Raw genomic sequence first — 18,762 nt, 5'->3', positions numbered from 1 at the left:
CCATCTTCTTGGCCAAAACTAAAAAAATTATCATGAAAATAAATGATCAAAAACCCCTTGAAAGTTTTAGGGTATTTTGATAATTTTTATCACATAAAATACTTTTTTTTTTTCGCTGCAAAATGATGTATTGAATAGAAATTAAAAATAAAACAATTTGAAATCATGATTTGACGCCTAAGAGCTAACTTGTGACATTGTGGCTGAAGCAATTTCAGCCATCAAAAATTGATGGCTGAGATTATGGGCCACATATATTATATATATGGATGAGTCAAATGGTTCCTTGGATTAATAGCGAGGAGTGTTTAACAAAATTTTATGGCAAGGCGAATGAAGCTGTGTACGACAGATACACCGAGATACGTAGTGGATTTTGCACTGTTTTATTAATATAAAGGAAAAATGTTCTATGAGTCAGCAGATGCAAGAGCCCACTGACCCTCCGGCGTCCTGGAGTTTGGGCAAAGCCTATGGGGTCAAATCAGATATGGACGGTGCAAAAAAACATTTACAATGAAAACCTTTTATTTTATTTTATTTTTATTTTTATTTTTTTAATGATAAGCTTGACTTAGATGACGAATCCGTAAAATTTTGGATAAAAAGTCAATCTTTAAGGTGAGAATTTTAGCGGGGGACTGAACGTGTACATATGAGTCGACTGACTGGGAGAAACCCCATCCATTTATAAAACAGGAAGTCTCGTAGTTTTGAAGTTGAATTGTTGTCTACAGTTTTTCCCTCCCTCTCTCTAGCTTTCTCCCTCATCCTTCTCTCTCATCAAATTTCTCTCGCCCTTCTCTTCCCATCTGTCTCTCTAAATGTGACTTTCATTACTCTCTTCATCTTTGCCACTTTTTGTTCCTCTCAATGGAAAATGGACTTGAAGCGGTGAACTCTCATTCTCTCTCTCTCTTACTGTCTGCCAATGAGTTTCTCAGGTTTTGATCATTAATCACATTTTGCATAGGCTTAGAGAGAGAGAGAGAGAGAGAGAGAGAGAGAGAGAGAGAGAGAGGGGTTTTGGGTATAGGATGAAGGTGATTAATGATGGTTGAGGACGATGAGAGAGGCCATTGGGTATCCGTTGTATAAGGGCCTAGGAGAGAGTCAAAGAAGGGACAAAGGGGTTTCTCCAAAGGGTGCCGTTCGTATAAGGATGAGGCCTTAGACAATCAAAGCAAGGTGTACTTTCAAATAGAGTTGAGTATAAAAAATATTTATGATGGCATAAAAAGTTACTTTGAATACCTAACTATAAAATTTAAATATTAAATATTAGATCAAGAAGATATATGAACACTTGAAAATATTGAATATTGATGGTCTAGATAATGCATCATCAGGTGCACTTTTCCAAGACTTGAAGTTCATTTTTTTAACGTCCGTGTATCTTAAGATCGAGATGATTGGATTTGAGGATTTTTTAGCATTAAAAAGCAATTTTCTAGTGAATTTTTGAGGTGCGTCTTGATTTGATTGTTTAGGGGCCTCAACCTTATATAAACCTTTTCTTTCTCAAAATAGGGACAGAAAAGATTTTTATACACCATAGCACTATGCATTCAAAATACACAAGATCATTTCCTTTTAACAAGTGTAAGAAACATCGAACCAGAATGGTTAACCAGACATGGGCCTGGAAGTGGTTCAACTGGTCTAACGGGTAAACCCGCCAGTTCAACCGTTCTAACTCGGTAAGTCCCAGGTGGTAAAAAAAGTGTTAAAAAATAATAATTTTTTTAATAAAATATAAAAAAATATATTTTAAAAATGATTAAACAAAGTACATCCAAATAAAATTGAAAATAAATGAGAAAATGGATCTTAAAGAATCGATTTGTGCCCAGGATTATTTGTGAAAATTTTCAAAAAAATGAAAAAAATATAAAAACAAGTATTAATGGCCAAAACAATTTCCAATCTTCGCCATAATCATGAAAAACATTAAAAAATGTATTAGAAATAAAATCCCTTATTTTTTAGGATTTTATATAATTTTTTAAAATTTTTGTTTTTAAAATATCCGACCGATCACCAAAACGGGTCGAAACCAAAACCGGCAAGGAACAGGATCCGAATTAACCAGGCGGTTACCAGTTACACTGCCTGATTTTTCCTTCAATACCTTTAATGATTGTATTGCTCTAAGAAAAAAAGCAATTGTATCTCAGTTTTTAAACACTTATATTTGATGTCTCATTTCAATCTTAGGAAATATTTGGTACAAGAAGAAGTGTTTTTATTTGTTTATTTTCGAGGTCGGTCGCCATACTGAGGAGGCCACATTCTAAGTTTTGAGCTCCTAGAAATACTCATACCTGAGGAGTGAACAAAAGATAGGTGTCTTTAAGAGCAATGCCATCTATTTATACTATATTACTAATTCTTGGTTAAGAAGTGGGCACATGATACAATAATACAATAGACCATTTATTTAGAGAGAATGTTTATTTACCATTATGGAAGAAGTGTATACAAGACGTTCAAGGTGCACTGCAAAATTCCAAACTCTATAGTTTGATTATTTCAGACTTGAGATGTTTGGATATAAAGAAAAAAGAAATTTCAAATTCTAAAAATATTACATATTGTAACAAATTATTTGGACCATCTATTTTTTATTTTCAAGATTTTCAAATATTTATAGATTTGGTCAATCTATACTATTTTTACAAAATTTAAACTTTATAATGGATAAAAATAGATCTTCACACCATCACAAGATTTCTGATAGAGAAACTACATATTCAGACAAATTTTGGAAGCATATCGTAAAAAGAGGGCACCTCACAAAAACCCACCCGTCTTCTAAAGTATAAGGAGGGCACCTCGTACAAACCCACCCATCTACTAATATTAGAGAAGCCATGGCTAAAGTTGACTATTATCTCACAATAAAAGGGGACTATTTCCTTATAGCTAAGTTCAAAAAATCACCTATCCAAATTGAAACTGGATCACCAGTTTGGTTTCCACCATATATCGGGAATTGGATGGTTCCGTCAAAAACCGGTGATAAAACTTGTGTAAGTCCCTCATCCCATACTTTTTATTTTTCGATTATTTTTAGTTTTTTCAAACTTTACAATTTATTATATAAATAGTCCCACCTCCTTAAAGAAGTTCTTTTAGTAATACCACAACTAATAAAAAGTGGTCCATAATTTTATGAACGAGTGGCTGAAGCATAAACGATGCCTTCACATGGACGCTTATGAGAAGAATTTGCACTCATTCTCAATGTACTAAAAAACCAATTTACATATATTTAAGCAACCAAAAAGGACTTAGGGATCCACGGATTTAAGTATAAAATGATAGGTTATACAAAATAAGTTATTGAATCATCTGTCCCTATATGACCCAATCATGTGATGTGGGATAGATTTCATACCTCAAAATCATATAACGTATTATCGAAACTCTTTTTGATCCTCGCTATTTCTTACTGATGAGTTTTTCTAGACGTGAAAGAGCACACAACTAATGAAGAATCACTTGATCATCATTTTTACATGTCAATGAAATGTCCATCTTTTCGGCCCTTGGATTCTCCTTTTCTCATACCATGAAGAAATACTTTATCCATTCCATCATTCCAAATATCACAATTTTTAATTTTTCCACTGATCCTTAGAGTTTTTATGCTCCCACATCTGTATCTACAAATCCCTTCATCGCCAAAACAAAAGGAAGCTAATATGCTTTTATATGTATCGTGTTTCTTCTATTTTATGCAATTCTCAAATTGAGCACTCTTTATATAGAGCGTCATATTTCTCCCAAACATTGCATTACCTCTCTTAGAAGTTATACTATTGTAACTTATGCTCATGGTACACTATAAAACTTTGAATGAGCCTGAAAAAGGCATCCCTTACAAAGATTTGCCTTAATATGTCACATGTTTTAATTTTCTTGTAGAATAGAAGATGAGCATCCCATGATTAAAAAAATATGACATCTCTCAACTCACAAAGAATTTATTTGCAATAATTTTTAAGTATTAAGATAAACTAAAAAATACAACATAATACTCAGTGCCATCCCCAAATCACACCATTTAATAAGTCTACGGATTAGTGACATGCACATCACAAAATAGGTCATATTGCAAAATTCTAGGATGGATATTATCTGGAAAAATTACCTTTTCTCACTAGCCTGATAGAGTTTCTTTTTCAAATATTTTTTGTTTGAAATCAGACACAAAATGACAACAACTATCTTTTGGCAGACCTCATATCACTTTGTTAAGTAGGCGTGAAAAATAGAGATATTTATGTCACAGTAAATCATATTAGACAATAGAAATTCAGGATGATCATTCTCCAATAAAATTACCTTTTCTCTCAATGCCCATATAGTTTCTCTCTCAAATAAATTTTGTTAAAAAATAGACTAAAAATGGAAATACCAAAACTTAGTATAGGCCTCAAAGCAATATGTTAAGAGGGGATACTAAATCATGACATTTATGTCCCAAAAATAATCATCGCTGCAGAAAACAACTTATCAACACCCTTCAATAAAATAACTATATCTTTTAAACCACAAGGGTTTTCTCCATGAAATTATTTTTGTTTTAAACTCGACTCAATTTTCGTGAGTTACAATTAGATATTTTTCAAAAAAAAAATATTTTCATGATAGAAAAAGTCATGGAGCACAAAATACAGTTCCTGAATTTTGTGGGATCAGAACTGCCACCCTCAATTTTTGAGAGTAGTACCTTACTGAATTTTTCAAAATTGCAGGAAGGTACTACTCTCAAAAGCACAAAATATCATATGCCTTAGAGAAGTACCTCATCATCTGGTTCACATCAGTGCTCCAAAACTACTCAAAATACCCTATTATGTAGAGTGCCTTTTGGTGCATGAAACATACGAATAATCTTTTCGGAGGTTCTGATCCAAAACTCACCAAGAATGAAAAAAAACAAAAGTGGCAGCAAGATAACCAGCTCTGATACCAATAAAAGTTGCACTATATAACCCGGAAAATGTATACCGATTAAAGTTTTTTATTCTTTTCTTTATTTTTACTACCTAGATTACCCACAATTATCCAAATACATTATGAGAACAATAAAAACATATAGAATCCCAATGATTCTCACTTGCGGCCATTTTAACAAATCTTTATTATATAAACAAAATTGCATAAACTTGATTTTGGGAGCATGAAAATAATTGCCAGAAGATTACCTCGACTGGACTTTGCACGTACTACTCCAAGTCTCCTCCTTCGATGGCGCATAGGATCAAGATCTGAGAAAGATCTTTAAAATATGAGAAACCTTAGGCTATCAACCTTTTCAACTCAAAGAGCAATAGTGGAACAAGAAGCAAGACTAAGCCTTAATGCCTAACTATAGTAAGCTAGGTCTAAATATCTAATATGGTAGGCTAGGTCTCAATACCTAGACTCGGTAGGCTAGGTCTCATTACCTAGACTTGGGAGGCTAGGTCTCAATTACCTAGACTTGGCGTATGCCGCTTAATTCTTTTCTCAAAGGTAACTCTCTTAGAGATACTAGAGAGAGAAGAGATCAAGAGAGAGAGAGAGGGTGGCATGCCACCTTGTGAGGGATAGAGAGAGAGAGAGAGAGAGATCCAGATCATTGATCATAGGAGACATGTGGTGTGAGAGATCTTAGCCATACAATCCTTAGATCAGTCATACAATTTTTAGATCCGTCATCATGATTAAAAGGAAGGTGTTAGAACTTTATCCTTCGACTTCCTTAACTTAATCCCATCAAACAAACAAAAAATAGTAGTCTTTCCTTTGCTTTTCGTAATTATTTTACACATGTTTAAGTTTGAAAATCAAATCTCATTAATTCTCAAACTTTCTTTTATTCTTTTAATTAGATTGAGTGCTTTGATCGAGAAGGTCACAAAGCAGGAAAGAAAGCCCCTCATAGTGGGGAGAGCCACCCATGGGGCCCTAACGTGGGCCTCACACACTTCCTATGTGTAGTTAAGATCGGCCCCCATGAGCCCTCATTTATATTTATGATTTATAGAAATATAAAATTATTTTTAAAATAGTTAATTTATTTTATTTTTTTCTATAAATATTTAAGACGTTGAAAAGTCGATTTCTCTCTGTTCATAAATCAATTTTGTGAAAATAAAATGTCCATAATGCTTTTAAAAACTCAATCTATAAATCTAAAAATCATTTAATATCAAAATAATTAATTCTAACCAAATATGTCAAGGAATTATAAATTTGCTAAAGCACTATATCGTCAACTGTAGACTATAATCCACACTCCCATTTCTCAAACTGTCATAGTAGTTCTCATACTCATAGAACATTGTAGGGGTTCATGATTGGGCTAATAAAATCAGCCAATAGGTAAAGGGATACAATCTCAGTCCATGGATTATAGGTTCTTCCCTAGAGATAAGTCCAAGGTCACAAAGACCTGCATGCATAGGGAGTCATCTCTCGTATATGTACACATATTACCAGTAATTGTGGTTTTCTTTCCTAATATGATTATCATATGTACATTCCGTGTGATGGTTTAATGACCAGGTTTTGACCCTCGTCCCTTTGCCATCACATACAAGGATCACACAGTCCCTTGGCTTACTACCCTAGGCAACTCCGACCTCATCAAGGGTAACCTTGCTGACCCTCATCGGTTATGCATTATGCCTAAGTAATCAAGGGTTTTCCAACTTAACTGACCTAGCATGTTAAGCCTAGTCAGAGTCTTAGCAAATAACATTTGCCTATTTTAGTCCCTCTGGACTATACTCTTACTAGAATTCGTTGTTCCACTACATCAAATATTTATTACATGCTCTCACAAGGCCTTTAATGGCCATAGAAACCCAACATATATGAGCTCGAGATTATTGTGTATGATTTAGCCTTGTATGATATGATCTCGAGATTATTGTGGGTGACACTATCCCCAATGGATCTATATTTCATCGGATTATTTGTTACAAAATATGATTTTAAGTTACGACATATGGTGGGATTTTGGAAATTCAAAATGGATTTTTAGAACATGTTTTGTGTGTAGGTTTTTGGTTGAGTACATATATGGGAAGCCTTTTAGAAAAAGTATAGGATTTGATATTATGATTGAAACCCTAACGACATATATAATTGTGCACATAACCACCTATCCCATGTGGTACTATGTGATTGGTTGAACATGCTCACCAAAAATAGAGGGAGAATTCAATTCAAGTTATTGCTATAAAATGTGCCAAATTACTATTAGGGCAAACCCCTAGCTGTAGTTTTTAAGTTAATTAAGTGAATTGAGCATAGACACTTTCTATTATACGGTAAACTTGGAGCAAATTACCTACCAAAAAAAAAAACCTTGGAGCGAATTATAGCTAAAATAGATGATAATAGTGTTTAAATATCAATTACTCATAACGACAACATGATGAGGGATGTGGCTGTTGGGTGAGTGTGGCCATTAAAGGCCTTATGAGTACTTGTAAAATGAAATAATATAATGGAACATGAACTCAGTGGGAGTGTGGTCACTCGTGGACTATACTAAGTAAACTATGTTTATTGATACCGAACTGTGCTTGACGGCCTAGGCCAGTCGGTTGGGAAAAACCCATATTACCTAGGCATAGAATATAAACCGATAAGGGTTCTAATGAGTCATCCCTTGATGGGGTCAGAGTATGCTCGGATGAGTGAGCTGAGGGACTGTGTGACATTTGTGTATGATGGTGGTCTTTAGAGACAGGGGCCAAAGCCTCATCCATGTACCATCACACGTCATGTATATTGATAGACGGTTTCGGGAAAGCAAACCACCTTTCAAAGTGAAGCGTATGCATGTGTATGAGATACCCTTATGCACCATAGGAGCTGTGATCGCATTAGGTCTAAGTGACATTGGCCCGTCTCTAGGGGAGAACTTTAAATCCACAGACTGGGATTACGACCCCTTGACTTATCAGCCAAACTTTGGTGACCCACGAATGAGCACGTGCATGGACTGTGGTTTATGAAAAACACTGGGTGGGTTTGATAAAACAAGTGTGGTCCGTAGTCCATAGTTGAAAATAGAGTACCCTAGTGTTTGACTGCTTTAATTCTTTGATCATATGGATCATGTTCTCATCTAATGAATTTAATTTTGTTTTATGATATATATGCTTTTAGAATTATTATTTGATTTTCTTAAATCTCTGGAGTTTTTATTTATCAAATTTGGATTTATAAAATCAGATATATTGATTTTATATTGATTTAAATATTTAAATAAATTTTAAAATTATTTTATTGAGTTTTAAAACTATTTAAAATTGCATGGGGGCCAATTGTGCACATGGGCTCACCATGGGCTAGATAGTAGGGCCCATGAGATCCTCTCGTGGGTGGCACGCCCCCCCCATTTAGAAGCTTTCTATTTTTGTGATAAGTGATTTTGACTTGTAGGCCAAGTTGCTATGTGTTTTGGAAAGGTATTGATGTAAGGAAGCTTTGAATGAATTTTTGGAAAGCATGAGAATGCTTGTGCATTATTTTGGTACGTACAATATTATGTTTGGAATTATTTATTTAATTTCTATTGATGGAAAAATGTTTTAAGAAATGTGGAGAAATGTTCTAGCACCTTCCATAATGTTGATGACCCATCTATAAAATGGATGACTCAAATCTCTCACCCCACAAGTCACCCAAAATTAATGGTTCATATTTAATCTCACCAGAAGAGGCAAGCCAAAGAAAACCCTAAGAAATCATAATCTTGTTCAAAGCCTATAAAAAGTGGATTGTCTCTATTCAAAATGTTTACACCTTATCTTTCTATCTCTCTCCTAAGAAAGTTTATCTGTCTCTCTCATGAAATCCCAAAGGGGGCACGACTCACTCTCTCATCTTTGATCTCTCTCTCTCCCCCACATTGTAAAAAGGGCTAAGCGTTTAGGCTATAGGGTTCTTCTCTCTTTCATCTCTCAACCATGAATTTATAGCAAAGGGTTTTAGGATATAGCAAAAAGAGAATCCATACCTCTCAAACTAGGTTATTAAGGAAATTCACTTAGGGTTTGAGTTTGTGATTAAAGGGATTCATGTTCTATTGGTGTGACTTGGCCTAAACTTGCTTTCTTAGTTGAGATTGAAGGTTGATCATTGATCCCACGCCATCGGATGGTGATGACTCGGTGTGGGGTGTAATAAGCCTAGTTGAGGTAATATTTGACACTCTTATTATGTTTCTTTTCATATTTAATTATATTGTCTTTATATTCTCAAGCATAAGAATTGTGTATATTTTCTTTGTTTAAAGAAAATTGATTTAATGACATGAAGGTTTTCAAGATCTTGGATTTGTTAGTTTTATTTTCTTTGAAGTAAGAATTATTGTAATAAGACTACTTGTAAATGATCTTTGCCAAAAGAAAAGAAAAAGAAAATGGGTGAAAAAAAGAAAAATAAAAATTTATATTGCCTGGTAAGATCACATTAGTCTTTCTTTCCGTGGCTAAGATCAAGCTTATCTTTTATGCATAGATGATTGACTTCAATGGCTAAGATTAACTCATCTAAAATGGTCTTTAAGAAACATCTCTACACTCACCTATTAATTCTCCTTCAATTTTTTATTTTGAACACAAATTCAATTTTTTTTCTCTCTCTCGCTCTAAGGCCCATTTCCCACCTATTGTTTCTCTCTCCGTCTTCATCATTTTGAAATATTATAGTGAGAGAAACTTCTCTATTATGGTATGCCCCTCATTTCTCCTTTTCTCTCTCTCTCTCTCACCACCTCCTTTATTTTTAGACAAAGAAACTCTCTTAGGGCATATTTGTTTTTCTAAAAGATATCTTCTAAAAAGTTGAATGTTTTTAAATCTTATGGAAAGTTGAGCGTTTTGTTTTGGAATGTTTAAATAAGTTATGCATACTGTATTTGATAACCTACTGGAATGTTAAAAAAGTTTTGGATACTATGTTTGATAACATATACATATTAACCGTATAAATATAAATATAAATATAAATATATAACATAATGTAATATATAATACAATATATTTTATTAATGTATATTTGTATCATATATAACAGATAATATAATATTTATTATAATATATATATTATATTTATTTAATATGTAATATAATAATATAAATATTATATAATATAATAAATATATATTATATATGTTATATAATATATAGTATAATATAAAGTATTTATATATTATGTTATATAATATTTATATTATTATTTAATATAATAAATATATATTAATATATAATATATAATAAAATATAATATATTTATATATTATATATAATATAATTTATTATATATAATATATAATATATTATACATAATATTAATATATTAACATACAATATATAATAAAATTAATATATATTATATACGCAATAATATATATTATATATAATCAATATATACTATATAATATAAATTATATTAATAAATATAAATAAAAATATATAACATAATATATAAATTATAATAGTATATTATATAATATTATATTATAATAATATTATATTATATTATATCATATTAATAATATTAATATTATATATTTATATAATGCATAGTGAATAGTAATCAACAAAAAAATTATGAAAGATTAAGTTCTCTTAATAACTTAGGCTTTTCACTTTTTAACAAAGGAACGTGAACTTTTCTTGAAAGATTATGCTATGAACTTTCATGAAAAGCGTGAAACAACGTGGAATTTTTTCAAAATATGAAAAAATATTTTCAGAAAAACAAACACGCCCTTTGAGAGTGGCACATCCTTATGTTGTTATTCATCCTTCTTTTTCTTAAGAGAAAATTCTAGTGAGAGAACAATGAGAAAGTTGTGAGAAATCTAGGGGGTGTGTGGGAGCCTGGAGACAACTCTATCGGAGAGGTCTCTCCAGGCTTTGCCGCTATCCATGGTTTGAATAGCACCTTTGGTTCGGCCTATTCATGTTTTTTTGCCCAAAAAAGTGGATAATGTTATTCCACCGGAATACCACTCCATGGTTTCGTGATAGGCCAATCTCCGTCGGACTTGAAATGTTTGCAACTCATTCGAGTTAAATAGAAATATTTTGAGGTCCACGAATAAAGACGTCTTCCCAAGTGATTCTACAAATTCCTAGCACTTGTGCGAAACCTATGCCTCTGCAAAACCCTAGTGTCGTATCTCCTTCGCCATTGCATCTGCATGCCATCGATCTCCTTCGCAATTGAGCCTGAGGCCGTCTTCTGCAACGACAAGGTACTCTCTCCCTATGGTTTGTCTCGACTACCAAATGTAAACATGTAATTCTGAATCATGGGAAAGGAAAATGGGGAAATAATAACTTGGTGCGGTTGCCTGTATTTTTCAATCGTTGTAAAGTAAGTAGAGGACTGTATTTTTACATTGCAATTCATGCCTCCCGATCCAGAGTCACACATGGAAATTGTCATAATACTCAATGCATATGCTCAAGAGTCGAGGAAAACAAACTCCTTGTCATAATAATTGTAAAATGTTTGCCCTACAAGAATTTGAGATATTAATTATAAGTTTCAAAATGAAAAAATATATAATTGGATACATTTCCAATGGATTGACGTTAATAGTCTTTGGAATATAAAAAAACTATGCAAAGGATATATTGGAAAGAATAATAATAATAATAAGGAAATCGTCATAGTTGATAAATAATATTGAAGGTTGGAATGAGTGTAAGAAGTTAATTGGTATATCTCAAAATTAAATGTAGGTTAAAAATACAAAAGCTACAATTGAATTTCTATAGATTCACATCTTTCAGGCAATGGACATACGTATTCCATGTTTCTTACTAGGTGCTATCCAAATCGCATACACCCTATCTCAGGGACAGACCAATTCCATGAGAAGCCTATCCCAATGACATGCTTCTCCATGTAACCAAACATGCCCTAAGTAAAGGGAAACTCCATTGCAATTCCATTGGAGTTTGATCTCAAGTCTAGATGAAACCCGAGCTCCATGGAGATATGTTTATTCAAAGAGATCTCCATCAAGTCACCAATTCCATGAGAAGCATATCCCCATGACAGGCTTCTCCAGGTACCCAAAAATGCCCCCAGCGAATGGAAACTCCATTGGAACTCTATTGGAGTTTGATCTCAAGTTTAGATGAAACCCTAGCTCCATGGAGATTTGTTTCATTAAGAGATCTCCATCAAGTCATTTTATAGAATCCTTATGATGTTTGCAAATTCACATTTACAAGAAGCTATGATAATCTATTTCTATCTTGAGATTGATTCTTGAGTTTGAGAATTTGACTCATAGGTGATTGATCTAAAGTTCGAAGAGTGTTTGATTAATACTTTCTTTGAGTTTTATCAGCTGATTTTCTCTGCAATTTTTTGATCCTAAATTAGTCAATAAGATCATCCTTTTGGTAGGTTTAATTGAAAACTTAACAGGGGAAAGCTATCTTAAAGTTTCCCATGTCCTGTCTGTTCATTTCTTACCAAATTGAGATTAATTTCAGCCCTATTTTCCATCATGCCTTTCTCGCATTTGGATCCTAGTTCTTAAGCTCTCTCATATGTTCAAATGTGCCACAAATTTATAGAATGTTTGATGCTTAATTGCTTCTTCCTATGCAGTGCCTCTTCATTTCCTGCCAAATTGAGATTAATTTTAACCCTATTCCCATCATGCTTTTCCCTCATTTTGGATCCTGGTTTTTAAACTCTCTTATATGTTGAAATGTGCCACATAATTATAGAATGTTTGATGCTTAATTGCTTCCCAAATAGATGATGCGAAATTAGCTTATATCTTAATGGCATCCTGGAAGGCTTCCCATGATATGTAGCTACGACTTTGGCTGTAAACCAGGCAAACATGAGCTTGATATATAGCTTGTCATAGTCAAATCAATTATGCACTGATAATGCTTGCTTTTGGTGGAGGAGAAGATTGAATTTGAAGTGTTTGATGAATTTTCAAAGTGATGTATAATTTGACAATGCAATCTGTATGGTGTTGTATTTTTAAGTACTTAAGCATTGTCATGTGTTTAATCAATCTCCTTGTATCTTATATTTGGACTTAGTCAAGGGATAGATTAGAGTTGCAATTTTCATTTTTAGGTATAAGAGAAGCCAATTGTGGGGGCTGAAAATTGTATTTGACTATTTGTTGATGCAAGATTCATGTAATTGAAGTAATTATTGTATTGTATTAAGAAAAAAATCTAAATTATGTCACTTGGACTTGATTTAATATAATTTGATATATGTGGTTCTTTTAAGAGCATTAGAAAGTCTTGTTTGGTGTCTTTGAATCAAGCTAATAACTCTTCGAAAGGTGCGAGGCCTTCCAAGTTTTGATTCAAAACTAACAAAACAAAAAAGGAATAAAAGTAAAATGACAACAATGATCCAACTCTAATACCAATGAAAGATGAACAATGTGATCTAGCCAAGTATATACAGTTAAAAGTTTTTGTACATGCTTTTGTTCATACTACTAGAACACTTATAGGTGTTCAGAAAAACATCTTTAATCTATAAAATTAAAATAAAACTTTAATACAATCTATGATCCTTACTTGCATGTCATTGAAAAAAAAAAAAGGTTTTAACATAATAAAACGATACTATTCACAAGAATGAATCAAGAAACATGAAACCATAAAATACTAGATTACTTTGCCAAGGGTTATCCCTAAGGCATTGTTACACCTCACTCCGAATCTCCTCACTGATGGAATAGGATCGAGGTATTCTCATTTTGTGTCACACAATTGGAGGCCTACAAAAAAATCCTAATTCAATGAGAGTATGGTCAACCCTTAAATATGTGGGGTTGGATTGCCTCTAGGTCACTATTTTGGGCATCACTCCATTGGAGGTCCTATATGACCCATGTGCGCCCCATGCCCCCCGGGCCTCCCCACGGAAGGCTCTATTCCAAATGGACACCCACTCCCAAACACTAAAAGAATTTTTAAAGCCCATTAGTATTTTTAAAATAGCTATGTATTTAAAAAGCCTAAAAAATTATTTTTTAGCTCTCTAAAATATAAAATATAAATAATATTTTAATAATCCATAATTCAAATAAAATATAATTCAATGGGATTTGTATCCATCAAGTTAACAAACATGTGTATTCACTAATGCGCTCCATTTATTCTAGCAGCCGCGAATTACAATCATCTCTTCAAATTGGCACAATTGAACCCATGATCCAAGACCCATTGCAAGAGTTCATGATTGGTCCATCAAAGTCAGGTAAGAAATGAAACGAATACAATTTAAGTCTATGATTAAAGATCCCCCTGAGGACGCCTTGTCCCTTTGGACTTACATACACTATCACAAAGGTGCAAGGCTCATCTCTTAAGGGCATGTACATGCTATATTCCAACGGGGGTTTGCTTTGCACGACAATTATCATATATATATGCTATACGATGGTAATGATGAGGATTTGATCCTTATCCCTCAGGCCCACCAATCGCACGTAACGGTAAGTCCCCTAGCCAACTATCCCCGGCATCTTCCAACTCATGAAGGATAATCCTACAAACTCTCCACGGTTATGCCTCATGCCAAGGTTACAAGGTTTAGATATCAACCTGGATCTAGCTCGTCAAGCCTAGGCGAGTCACGATACCAAATTGCCTCCTTCAGTCCCTCTAAACCGTAATCCCTTGTTCTTGCTAGACCGTACTCCTACTGAAGTTTCACTTTACAATAGTTATAGTTTTACATGCTCTCTTAAGGCCTTTAAATGACAACGAAACCCCAACAGCCGCACACGCAAGGCATTGGTCTAGCTGCCTCCCATGTGTCACACACGCCATACATGTGTCCATTGTATTGAAAAAAAGACTAATGCGATTTTGTTGGGCAATATATTTTTTTATTTTTTTTCTTTTTACCCCTTTTCTTTTCTTTTGGCAAAATTCTTGCTTCAAAACAAATAAAACTAACAAATCCAAGATCTTAAAAACCTTGATACCATTAAACCAATTTTTTTAAAACAAAAATATCCACAATTTTTATGCTTGGGAAGATAAAGACAATATAATTAAATATGATAAGAAACAAAAACAGAGTGTTGGAGATTATCGCAATCGAACTTATTACACCCCACATCGAGTTACCACCATCCGATGGCATAGGATCAATGATCAACTGAGAAAACAAGTTTAGGCCAAGCCACACCAATAGAACATGAACCCTTTTGATCACAAACTCAAACCCTAGGTGAATTCCCTTAGCAACCTAATTTGAGAGAGATGGATTCTCTTTTTGTTAAATCCTAAAACCCTTAGCCATAAATTCATGGTTGAGAGATGGGAGAGAGAAGAACTCCATAGCTTAAACCCTTAGTTTCTTTCACAAAGTGGGAGAGAGAGATCAAAGATGAGAGAGTGGGGCGTGCCCCCCTTTGACTTTTATGAGAGAGATACATTTTCTCAGGAGAGAGATAGAAAGATAAGGTGTAGAGATTTTGGGTAGAGAATCTATTTTTTATAAGCTTTGAACAAGATTAGAGTTTCTTAGGGTTTTCATTGGCTTGCATCTTTTGTGAGATTGAATATGAACTATCGATATTTGATGACTTGTGGGGTGAGAGATTTGAGCCATCCATTCCATATATGGGTCATCAACATTATGGAATATGCTAGAACTTTTATCCTCATTTCTTAAACCATTTTCCCATCAATATAAATGAAATAAAAATAATTTCAAATATAATATTGTGCACACCAAAATAATGCACAAGCCTTCTCATGTTTTCCAAAAATTCATTCAAAGCTTCTTTAAGTCAATACATTTTCAAAACACATAGCAATTTGACCTACAAGCCTAAGTCATTTATCACAAAAAATAGAAAGCTTCTAAATGGGTGGGACGTGCCACCTATGAAAGGATCTCATTGGCCCCACCATCTAGGCCATGATGGGCTCATGTGCACAATGGACCTCCATGTAATTTTAATATTTTTAAAACTCAATAAAATAATATTAGAATTTATTTGAATATTTAAATCAATGTAAAATTAATATTTCTGATTTTATAAATCCAAATTTGATAAATAAAATATCCAGAGATCTAGAAAAATTCAAATAATAATTTTAAAATTATATATATATATATATATATATATCATAAAACAAACATAATTAAATTCATTAGATGGAAAAAGATCCATATGGTATAGGAATTAAATCAATCAAACACTAGGGTACTCCACCTTCAACTGTGGATTACAGACCACACTTGCATTATCAAACCGACCAAGTGTTTCTTATGACCCACAGTCCATGTAGGGCTTTATTTGTGGGTTATCAAAGTCTGGCCGATGAGTTAAGGGGTCGTAATCTCAGTCCGTAGATTTCAGGTTCTCCTCTAAAGACGGGCCAAGGTCACTTAGACCTGAGGCGACCACAGTTCCCATGGCGCATAAGGATATCTATCGCACATGCATACGCTTCACCCTGAAAGGTAGCTTGCTTTCCTGAAACGGTCTATCAATATGTATGTCGTATGATAATACATGGATGATGATTTAATCTCCGTCTCTAAAGGCCACTAAGGCCACCATCACACACAATGGTCATACAGTCTCTCAGCTAACTTATCCAGACATATTCCGACATCATCAAAGGATGATCCATTAGAACCGTTATCGGTTTATACTCTATGTCTAAGTAACAGGGGTTTTTTCCAACCAACTGGTCTAAACTGTCAAGCATAGTCCGGTATCAGCAAACATCGTTTGTTTAGTATAATCAACGAGTGACCATACTCCTAGTTAAATTTATATTCCACTATATCATTTCATTTTACAAGTATTAATAAGGCTTTTAATGACCATACTAATCAAACATACATGAGAGCCATATTGGGCGTTGGTCCATTACGCATTCACCATGTGGGATTAGTGACTTTGTACGCGTGCATGTGGATTGATCCACATGCTCTGTTGTGAACAAGCGATGGTTCCTCGTACTTACCACCATGGTGTTGGGCGTGCATGATGCTCCCAACATGCATTTGGCACGGGTAAGCCTCGTGTGTCGATAGCGCCCGTGCATGCAACACAGTCCCCAATGTCAATCACATCTGACACACAATAGCCTATGTGCCACAAAAACACTAAAAAAACCAAAAAAAAGGAATTGGAACTCTCTACAAAAGATTGTGATTTAATATAAAAATAGCGGATCAGATAGGTGTCACCTACATTTTTTTTAATCCGATTCCTCTTTTGCAGGTGTGAGTACAATTCCCCTGGCAAGAGAGTTCAATAATCGCAACCTTGGGCCAATTCTTGATTGCTTGAATTGGATGTATGTTTTCAACTTCCCGAGCCTTTTGATGGGTATGCTCCGTGATAACGCTAACCTTTTCTAGAGAGAGAAAACTATTTGTTGGAAAGGTGAGACAAATAAAAGAGGAGAGAGAGAGGGGCACGTGAGGCTCTAAGAAAAAGTCGATTTCTCTACTGTAATCTCTTTATAAGCCCCTCTTTATATAGATGACCCCATATAGATGACCCCCTCGTTCAAGATCCCATCTTTAAAGGATTTATGATTATCTAAAGGGTGCAGTTTGTATAGAGCTGAGGCTCTAAACAATCAAAGTAAACCTACCTTCAAATAGTATGGAGAAATATGGTTTTAATATTGGAAATCTTTGTAATAGCCTTAAAATATATTTTCATCTTTAATTGTAAAATTTAGAACTTAAAAAATATTGTAAATCAAGCAGATCTATGAAATCTTGAAAATCTTGAAAATTGACAGTTCAAAAATGCATTGCAATATGCATTATTTTCAAAACTTGAAATCCATTTTTTTCTCATGTCCATGCATCTTGATGTCGAGATGATCAATTTGAGGATATTTGGGCATCAAAACAACCTCTTCTAATGAAATTTTTAGATGGGCTCCAATTTGATTTTTTAGAGCCTTGGCTCTATATAAACTCTTTAGACAATTCTCTCCGAGAATATTTTTAATTATTCCATTATTCAACAGTATACCCTCTAATCGGATTAGAACTCCCATCTCATCTCTATGCCATGGATGAAATCCCAAATTTCACATAGGTCCATCAACCCAAAACGGGTGAGCTTTCTAGAAAAATAAAAAATTCCTATATTCAAATTGGTATTTTTAGTCAAATTTCGTAAATATTTTAGCATATTGGGAATGGAAAATCCTTGTAGTGCAAAAATAGAATGGATGAGCTGTAGATATTATATCCTTGCATCGCTATGTCTAAAGCTCAATTCCTACGGGGGGGGGGGGGGGGGTGCTATTCCCATTTATTAACCAAAAAAACAAAACATTCCCAAAAAAAAAAAAACATTCTTAATTTGTTGATCACGCTTAGCTAAGTGCATAAAAAATATAATATGCGTGTGTGTTTATATATATATATATATATATATATATATATATATATATATATATATATATATATATATATATATATATATTCGACAACTCTTACATTACCCAACAATGTAAGGAGTGGACTTAGACTAAACACGAGCCATCCGGTCTAGTTCCAAGTCCAGATGAGGACGCTGGTTGAGTCCACACTTTAGCGAACCGCGTTGATACCCCTACTTATATATTCACTTGCCGAAATAAAATAAAAGAAGTCCTAAGTTTTGTCATTTTGAGGGTAGTTAAGTGCCACATGAAAACATTAAACAACATTTTGAAGAGACACATTAAA

At 33.7% G+C, this 18,762-nt stretch overlaps 1 long non-coding RNA gene across 2 annotated transcripts; it reads left to right on the top strand.

Annotated features, from left to right (window-relative positions):
• The first annotated feature begins 10,847 nt into the window (after positions 1-10,847).
• Positions 10,848-17,698, top strand: LOC110008457 (uncharacterized). 2 transcript variants are annotated; one of them, XR_016055205.1, is made up of 2 exons: positions 10,848-11,278; positions 17,288-17,698. It is a non-coding gene; the product is annotated as an uncharacterized LOC110008457 (long non-coding RNA). The 2 variants fall into 2 exon arrangements; XR_016055206.1 differs by lacking the exon at positions 17,288-17,698 and adding an exon at positions 12,808-13,260.
• The last annotated feature ends 1,064 nt before the right edge of the window (positions 17,699-18,762 follow it).

Source organism: Amborella trichopoda, chromosome 5 (assembly GCF_054954075.1).
Source record: "Amborella trichopoda isolate Santa Cruz 75 chromosome 5, AtrichopodaSantaCruz75HAP2 v2.0, whole genome shotgun sequence".
Lineage (NCBI taxonomy): Eukaryota > Viridiplantae > Streptophyta > Magnoliopsida > Amborellales > Amborellaceae > Amborella > Amborella trichopoda.
Note: the sequence above shows the minus strand (reverse complement) of the source record. Positions and strands in the feature narration are given on the sequence as shown.